This window comes from Tamandua tetradactyla, chromosome 11, assembly GCF_023851605.1.
Source record: "Tamandua tetradactyla isolate mTamTet1 chromosome 11, mTamTet1.pri, whole genome shotgun sequence".
NCBI classification, from domain to species: domain Eukaryota; kingdom Metazoa; phylum Chordata; class Mammalia; order Pilosa; family Myrmecophagidae; genus Tamandua; species Tamandua tetradactyla.
In genome coordinates, this window is record NC_135337.1 from 42603162 (window position 1) to 42611923 (window position 8762).

The 8762-nt window shown below is 37.7% G+C and overlaps 1 non-coding gene across 1 annotated transcript; it reads left to right on the plus strand.

Annotated features, from left to right (window-relative positions):
• The first annotated feature begins 672 nt into the window (after nt 1–672).
• Nucleotides 673–779, plus strand: LOC143651033 (U6 spliceosomal RNA). Its single transcript, XR_013159779.1, has one exon. It is a non-coding gene; the product is annotated as a U6 spliceosomal RNA (small nuclear RNA).
• The last annotated feature ends 7983 nt before the right edge of the window (nt 780–8762 follow it).

The window sequence follows — 8762 nt, forward strand, 5'->3', positions numbered from 1 at the left end:
TCTTGGCCTCAAACTGTAAGCTAACAAATTTCCATTGTTTAAGCCAACGAATTTCATAGCATCTGCTTTAAGCAGCTTGGGAAATGAAAACAGATTTTGGTCCTGGAAGTGGGGTTTATAATAGATAATATTATTGTATCACATGTAACATTTTGGGGAGTGATAATGTTATGTAATTATTTTGGCAAATGTCTTCATTTACTGGAGTTAGCTGTAGGGAAGAGAAGTCATCACATTTGCATAGGTGAATAGATAGATAGTTGGATATAGATAGAGCAAATGTAACAAAATGCTAGCAATTGATGAATTTATGTATTGTTATATGGATATGTATTGTGCTATTCTTACAACGTTGACTTTTTTTACAATAAAAATGTTGAGGCAAACACTGGATTTAAACGTTTTTCCAGTCTTACATGTATTATACCTGACTTGATCTACATATTTATGATGCCCACATAGATCCAGGAGTTAGCTGAGGCTGCAACCTCATCAAAGAAAATTAGTATTAGATTTGAATATCAAAAGTAGGGAAAACAAAGACATTCACCAGAGAAAACAAAACCATACAGTTAAAATACAGAAATACAGCCTGGAGAAAAAAATACATATGTAACTTATGTAACAAAGTTATATATAAAATAACCATATATATTAAAAGTTCTACATAGCGTGCTTGCTTTGGCAGTACATATACTGAAATTGGAATGACACAGAGAAGATTAGCATGGCCCCTGCTCAAGGATGACATGCAAATTTGTGAAGTGTTTCATATTTAAAAAAATAAATAAAATAAAATAAAAGCTCTACATATCAATAAAAAATGAAAATTCTTAGAAATCAAAATGGGCCAAAGGCCAATAATTAGAAATTTACAAAAGAAATGTGAATGGCTAATGAATGCATTAAATATTATCTGATCTCATAAGCAAAATAACACAAGGCAATACTTCTTCTATGTGTAAAATTGCAAGTATGAAAAATCATTTCAAGTGTTGATACAAGTGTGGTGAAACATTTTTTTGTATGGTTATAGGCCTCAGACAGACCCTTGTACACCAGCGTTCACAGCATTATTCAAAATAGCTAAAAGATGGTAACAACCCAAGTGTCCATCAACAGATGAATGGACCAATAAAATGTGGCATCTACGTACAAATGGATTATTATTCAGTGTAAAAAGGGATGAATTTCTGATACATGCTACAACATATATGAATCTTGAAAATATTATGCTAAATGAAATACTCCAGACACACAAGGAATTGTGAAATATTATTCCACTTCTATGAAATATGTCAAATTTGTAAATTCATAGAGACAGAAGGTAGATTAGAGATTATCAGAGGTTGGGGAAGGGAGAATGGGGAATTATTCACCAGATAAAGAGTTTCTGTTTAGGGTAATGAGAAAGATTGGGTAATGGATGTTGGTGATGGTAACACAACACTGTGCAAGTAATTAGTGACTGATGTGCACACTGATAAATGATTAATATTAAATAAGCACTTATGTATTAGTCAAAGTTCTTGAGGGAAAGAGAACTGATGGGAGATATCTGTAAATGCTATGAGATTTTTATAAGGATTTTCTCATGCGACTATGGGGTTGGGCAGGTCAAAATTCTGTAAGGCAGGCCACAAGCTAGGAACTCCAATGAAGGTTTTCAATGAATTCCACAGGAGAAGCTGTCTGGCTGAAGTAGAGATGGAAATTCTCTCTTATGACTATAGAAATCATCACTTCTCCTTTTAAAGTCTTCAACTGATTGGATGAGACTCCTCTCATTGTTGAAGGCAAGCTCCTCAGATGATTGTAGATGTCCTCAGTCATGGATGCAATGAATTCACTCATGATCTAAGCCCACAGAATGTTCTCACAGAAACAACCAGGCCAGTGCTTGCTCGACCAAATAATTAGATGCCGAAACTTGGCCAAGTTGACATAGGAACTTAACCAGTACACACGTTATTAAAGTTTAAGATTGCAGAAGCTCATTTTTCCCCTTTAAAGGGGAAAAAAACCAATATGATCCTCCAAGTATATAATCCTTAGATACTGAAATTAAAAGAAAGTAGATTCTTCCAAGTAAATGTTGAAGTCGAGCAAGGCAGAGGTCTGATCTATTTCCTCATTCAGAGTAAAGATGCCTATTGAACATAGCCAAGAGAAAATTCGCTCCAGATGTTGATAATTTGTGAGTGTCTCTTCATTGTGTACTTTGGAGGAATAGAGCCAATCATTTCTAAAGTTTAGAGAGAAAAAGGAAGGAGAAATAAGAAATGCGTGTGTGTGTGTATACTGTATGGGTGTATGAAAGCAAAGTGATGTCTCCATGATGAGAGGAATCTGAAGCAGTGCCTTATAAAGTTAATACAGGGGAATCTTTTGCATCTCACATTTCTTTTAACTAAAACTTTTGTAGATTCCTGACAGATATCTGTTTTCAATATAGGTGGAGTTTTCAGAAAAATTAAAAGGGTTAGAAGGCATATTTAATTTCTGCCCCATAAGATGACCTTCCTACTACAACGTCCTATGTTTCCTAAGTTCCGGCATTAAAAAGTCACACTTGAATAGCAAATATGTCATGGAATTAAGTGTCAGTAGTAATCACCAGTTGGATTCATGTTGAAGTCTTTCTCCTATTGTCACTGGCTGTTTCAGTGCTGAAATCGGCTTCCTGGTGTTAGGAATAGCTCCTCGAAATTTTCATGCTAGGGCATAAAAATTCTTTCAAGTTTCCAGTGTAAATATTCTTGGGTATACCTGAAAGTTTTGATTTCTTCTTTTTTCAAATTCATGTGTACTGAAAGGGCATACAGGCAATGTTTCGTTATCCAAGCTAATGAAAAGTAAAAGCACAGTGGATGATTTAGAAAAGGAAATAATCCTTCTAATAAACCTGTTAACAACAGCATGAGAGTCTTTAATTTGTAGAAATAACAAAATAAGTATCTAGCTGGGAGGTATTCTTAGGGGAGTGTCTGAGGAACAATATGAATTCTTAAAATTATTCCTTTTCCTGTGTTAATACTCTTTAAAAAGGCCTTCCTATTTATTTCTTTGCAGAAGTAAAACCTACCTTGTCAGGGATTTTAAGCCTAGAGGAGTTTTTTGGTTTGTTTTTTTTTTTTTTTTTAAATAGAGAAAGAAAGAGTGATGGCATGGTGGTTGCCGCAAATTGTGGGTCAATAAATGCTAACAATTATCAGAGGCTCCTGTGGAGAAAGTTGCTATATGGTGCGTCTTGGGAACACAGGCTCTGGCACAATAGAAACTTTTAGGAAATGACTGCCTTAGTACTTACATAGCACAAAGGGTCCAAGAGAGCAAGGGAAGAGATCCTATTGCGGCCAGTCTTGGGAGGGAGGCTGGCTGCTCCATCATGCCCCACTTCAATGGAGAGGAAAGACCCCGTGATGTTTGAGTGTTAAGTATTTATACAACCCAGGGAGGCGGCGGGGAGGGGCCCTGCCACTGAGAGCTCCCACCTAATAAGCAGCTGTGGCTGCTTGTTTTCATTTCAGGTTTAAGGTACCACTAGACCTAACATCTCCCCAGCTGCAGAACAAAATCATATTGAAACATCTGCGCACAATAGAAAATAAGAAAGGGGGTAGGCGAGGGCTAGCAGATGCCTGTGAGGTATGTCTGTGACTTTCCCAGCAGCTACAGACTATTGTACCCTAAGAATGTGGCCTTTAAAGTTAAGTAGAACTGTGTTTGAATTAGTGGCTCTGCCAATTGATACCCGAGTGACCTCAACATTACTGAAGATCTCTTTGGGGCTTGCTCTCTTCATGTGTAAAAATGAGAAAATAAGCCTCCCTCAAAAACGCTGTTTGGACTTAAATGAGTTGCTATAAAGACTAACATGCCAATGGGCATAGGTTGGTTTCCTCGTGAAATAGGAAGTGTAGCTAGATTGGTGGCTCTGTTTCTCCATTGCTTTCCCTGAGGCATCAATTATTGCCCTCGACCCAGCCCGCTTGGTTTGTGATCCCAACACTCTGTACAGCTGACTCCCATTGTCACAGAAATAATCCTTTTCTCATATAGCAAGCAACCATCCTTGTATTAGTTATCAAATGCTGTGTAACAAATTACCCCAAAATTTAGCAGCTTAAAATAACAATCGTTTATTTTCTCAAACATCTCCTTAGGATCAGGAATCCAGGAATGTACTGGAAGAGTGGCTCAGGGTCTCCCATGAGGTTGCAGCTAAAATTTCAGAGGGGCTACAGTCATCTGACAGTTTCACTGGGCTGGATGATCTGCTTCCAAAATCATTCACGTGATTGTTGGCAAGAGGCCTTAGTTCCTCACTTGCTGTTGACCAGAGATCTCTCCTCCTCACCATGTGGGCCTTTCCATATGTCTGCTCATCAGGTGGCACCTTGTTTTCCCAGAAATAAATGAATTAAGAGTAAGACAGAGTGCTCAAGATTGCAGCTGCAATGTATATATATATATATTTTTTTGCCTGGGCAGACACCGGGAGTCAAACCCAGATCTCCAACATGGCAGGTGAGAACTCTGCCATGGAGCCACCATTACCCCATCCAGCTACAATATCTTTTATAACCTAATTTCAAAAGGGACATATCATCACTTCTGCCACATTGTACTGGCCACACAGACCAACCTTGGTACAAAGCTGAAGAGGTAGCACAAGAGTGTGAATACCAGGAGGCAGAGATCATTGGGAGCCATTCTGAAAACTCCATGGAACGAATGAATACTAGCAAGCCAATGCCACCTCATGCCTAGCATCATTAGATATTCTGTATGGTATTTCCTGCTCATTAGATCAGAATCCTCTATTCTACTTCCAAAAACACGTGACCTATTATTAAATGCAAGGTGTAGCTTGTCATTGTGTTTTGGCCAGCCCTATAGTCAGGTAAGTTTCTCAGCTGTGGCCACCTGAGTTCACTACAAACATATCTATAGGTCACTAAAATGGGGTTCAGAAAAAAGTCTCTGCCCCTATTTTTTAAATAACCACATCTGGCTTCTCAATATATAAGAATAGGTCAATCAGAGAGCAAGCAAACAAGCTTTGCTTTGTGCAGCCCCAGAAAGGAAGCAAAGAAAACCCTTAGGAAATTAGGAAAGAACTAAGAAAAGGGGAAAATATGACCCAATAGCATAAATAGAACAAGGGAGTTATAGAGCCCTTCAGAGGGCAGGAAGACTCTTAGAGTGTACAGACTGCCAACTGTTGACTATATAAAACAATATTTAATATTCCAATTAGCAAATTCCATAGAAACCACATTTCCTCAAGGCTTCATTTTAAGAGCTTGCTGAATATGTTTAGCACTTGGCAATTTAAGTCACCAACTAAATTTCTTTTAGGGCAGAATTAAACAGGACAAGTTAATCACTCTTTCCCAATCTATATTATTTTCCTGATTTTAGAATCAGGGCAAGAAAAAACATGATTTTATCAAATGAGCATTGTATATCCATGCAAAACTGCTTTTTAATTAAAGTCACAAACTATCTTTTGCAATAATAACAAGACTACATTTTTGCACTTTTTAATTTTTGGATTTGTTAGACTATTTTTCAGTCTTTTTAAACAAAAATGTAACAAAAGCAAAGAAATAGGAAATTCAAACATAACAGAATTCTTCTCTCAATTTTACAATGAAATACCGTAAAATCTACTGAATAATTATTTTTCTGCCATTATTTCTTCATACCTTTGGAAGTGTACTTGACAGGTTTTTTTTTTTTTTAATTCTTGCATAAAAGAAGGTCAAACATCTTCAAACAGGAGCTTTTCATTATTATGCAGGCAGGTGTTTCATTTTATACCTTAGATATGATAAGGTCATTCTGGTTTTTGGATGTCACTTAAGGGAGGTTATGATAAAAATTAGGCTAATTGTGGATTAATATATTTCTCTATCTCATGGAACAAGACAATACTGTTATCTAGGGAAAAGGCTCATTGCTAGGAATCAATAAAAGTCGTCTCAGCCTTTGTCTTGCTTTGGAGTTAATTATGTGACTTTGATTACTCTTTGCATTATGTTTTTCAACTTTAGTCAATGGATGTTACTCAATGCAAAAGGTAAAACTAGTCTGTATGTAAATGACAAGGCCACATATTTCTTCTCAATGGATATGGTATCTCACTGCTCAAGGCCCTGTTTATTCAATTAGGCAAATCCAGGTTAATAACTGTGAGGGTGATGACAGTCCCCCAATCAGAAACACCAGTTCTTCCTGTCCTGTACATAAGGAATGACCACAAGAAACTCTACTACAAGCAAAGGATGGAAAGTGATGGAGCTGCTTCAAGCCGTGGCTCCCCTGCCTGGCCCCTGCAGGCTCTCAGGCTCTGCAGCCCGAGAGCGTTAATGGGAGGGAAAGGCTGGGACACAAAAGCTTTCACATCTGAGTTCATTGCTAACAAGGAAAGCATGCTACTTTGCCCGACAATTGCATTATTATCTAAGTATTATATTTGGAAGGTAATTCAGAGTATCTTTTTATAGATTTATGTTATTTGCTTCAAGTTCACACTGAGAAATGGAGATTAACAGGCGAGAGGGAGGCACACATTATATGGAGTTATCAAAGAGAAACTTTGTACTAACCCAGAGCATTTGGGAAAGATATGATCATTAGCATTTTTATGAGCTTTTAGTTTCCATTTTTTTTCTGACACTGATAAGAGATCTGTCTTCTCTTAAATGTAATGATTTGTGTATTTGCCCTCATTTGCAAGTTCAGAGTCTGAGGGAAGACAAATCCAAGTACTGTCTAGTACTGAAATTTCCTTAGGCTGCTGTGACAAATACAAAAAGGCCTTCATCCTCAAATTAGTGACTTCATGCAACAGAAAAAAATGAACTATTTTTAGCTCAAGAATTCTTTTCCTCCAGAATAAACCCTCTGCTGCTGCTACGTGTATAGGAGGGAGAGGCCATGGGGAAGGGAGCAGAAAGCACCCATTCAGCAGGTGTTAGGCCCTAATAGAAACATGTCATATACCTATGCATCACTATCTGCTTAAAATATATATTTTTGTCCAGAATGCTTCTATGCTTGTCAAAGTAAGGCTTTTAATATTTGACCACTGTGAATATTCTGCCTATCATCACATGAATTAGGTCCCAAAAGCTGAACATGGTTGATAAGTCCCACTTTCCTTTGTACTTGGGAAGATTCATAAAATGATGGTTAAGAGGGGGGACTCTGGCCCCAGACTCTTCCATATTTGAATCCTGGCTCTACTCTCTATAAATTCTGGTCTGTGGGGCAATTGGCTTAATTACTTTGTGCCTCAGTTTTCTCCTCTATAAAATGGGGTTAAAAATCATGAGGCTTTGTAGAGGATTAAGTGAGATGATATATGCAAAGCAATTAAAATAGTACCTGGCATTTGCTAACATTGTATTAGTGATTAAAGTTATTGTGGTTGCCTTTTTCTGTCTCACGCAAAAAAAATGTTATTTTAGTGACATGGGATAGAAAAACAGTAAAAAATAAAAATCAGAGATAGAAAATTTAATAAAATAAGGAAATAAACTGATCTCAATGCTTCATGATTTGCCTCTAGTTTCTCCATTGCCTTGTGGCCATTAACATCCCTCAGATTTCTGTAGCCACAACTGTTTCTGGAGCCCTAATAGAATTCTCTTCAATTGTGTGCCTTGACATTTTTATAATAGAGTCCAGTTGTGAAACATGACATGGCCACGTTATTATCAGATACTGTGTTTGAAGAACCCAAGGGTTTACTTACCAGTCCTAAGATCCAAGCCTCTGTCCCTACACTGTTCTTTACTAGGACCTTGGCACCAACTACCTCACTTTAACAAGTCCATAGTTTTGATTGGAAATAGTCATAATCAATGGTTCATGCTATCTCCTAAGTGACCTTGATGTTCCTTTAGGTCTGCAAAAGTAAATCTAAATTTCTATGGTTCTTTGACCAATGCAAGGTTATGAAACAAAGCAAAGCTTATGCATTTTCAACAAATATGATATCTATTTATTGCTTGATGTTCAGAGGGTCACAAAAGTGATTTACTCTGAAGAAAGTGTTGGTGAATGGGCTTAAGGGAAAAATATTTTCTTATTGCCATGTTTATAAACTCTTCCTATTCTCCTTCCATATCCTTACAGTTCAAGATGATACGTCAGGATTTTAAAGCAATAGAATGAGGAATGTGTTCCTCTTTCGAAAACAAGTGCTACTGTACATAGAAACATAACATTTGGCTATTGCATGTGATGTTACTGAACACTTCCAAAGGAAACCCCTATGCAGATGTTAATCTACTTCGGCATACATATACTCTTCCTCTTTTTGAATTAGAGGGCATTAGGATGTAGAAAAGAGAGAGACACGAGGCCAAATCTCTCTCTTCTCTGTCTGTCTCCTGTCGTCTAAGCATCCTATATGGATGAGTTCCACTTTGGTGGCCCATTGATGGCAGTCCTCTGGGGGTTAATGCACCACTCCCTGGAAATGTTGGGGATGAGGATGGCAGGTAATGGTGCCTGTGGTGCTGAAATAGCAATTGTCAAAGGACGCCTTGAACTGAGAATGGCAAATACTTACCCATCTTCACTTTCAGCTGCAAATTTGAGAGGATATTTCCTGAGGCTAGGCCACACAGGTCTTGGTTTTGGGGAAGCTAGCTGCCCAGCCTTTCAGGACACTTGAGTGGTCCTGTGGAAGGATCCACATAAGGGGAACTGAAACCTTCTACCAACACCAATGGGAAAGTGAG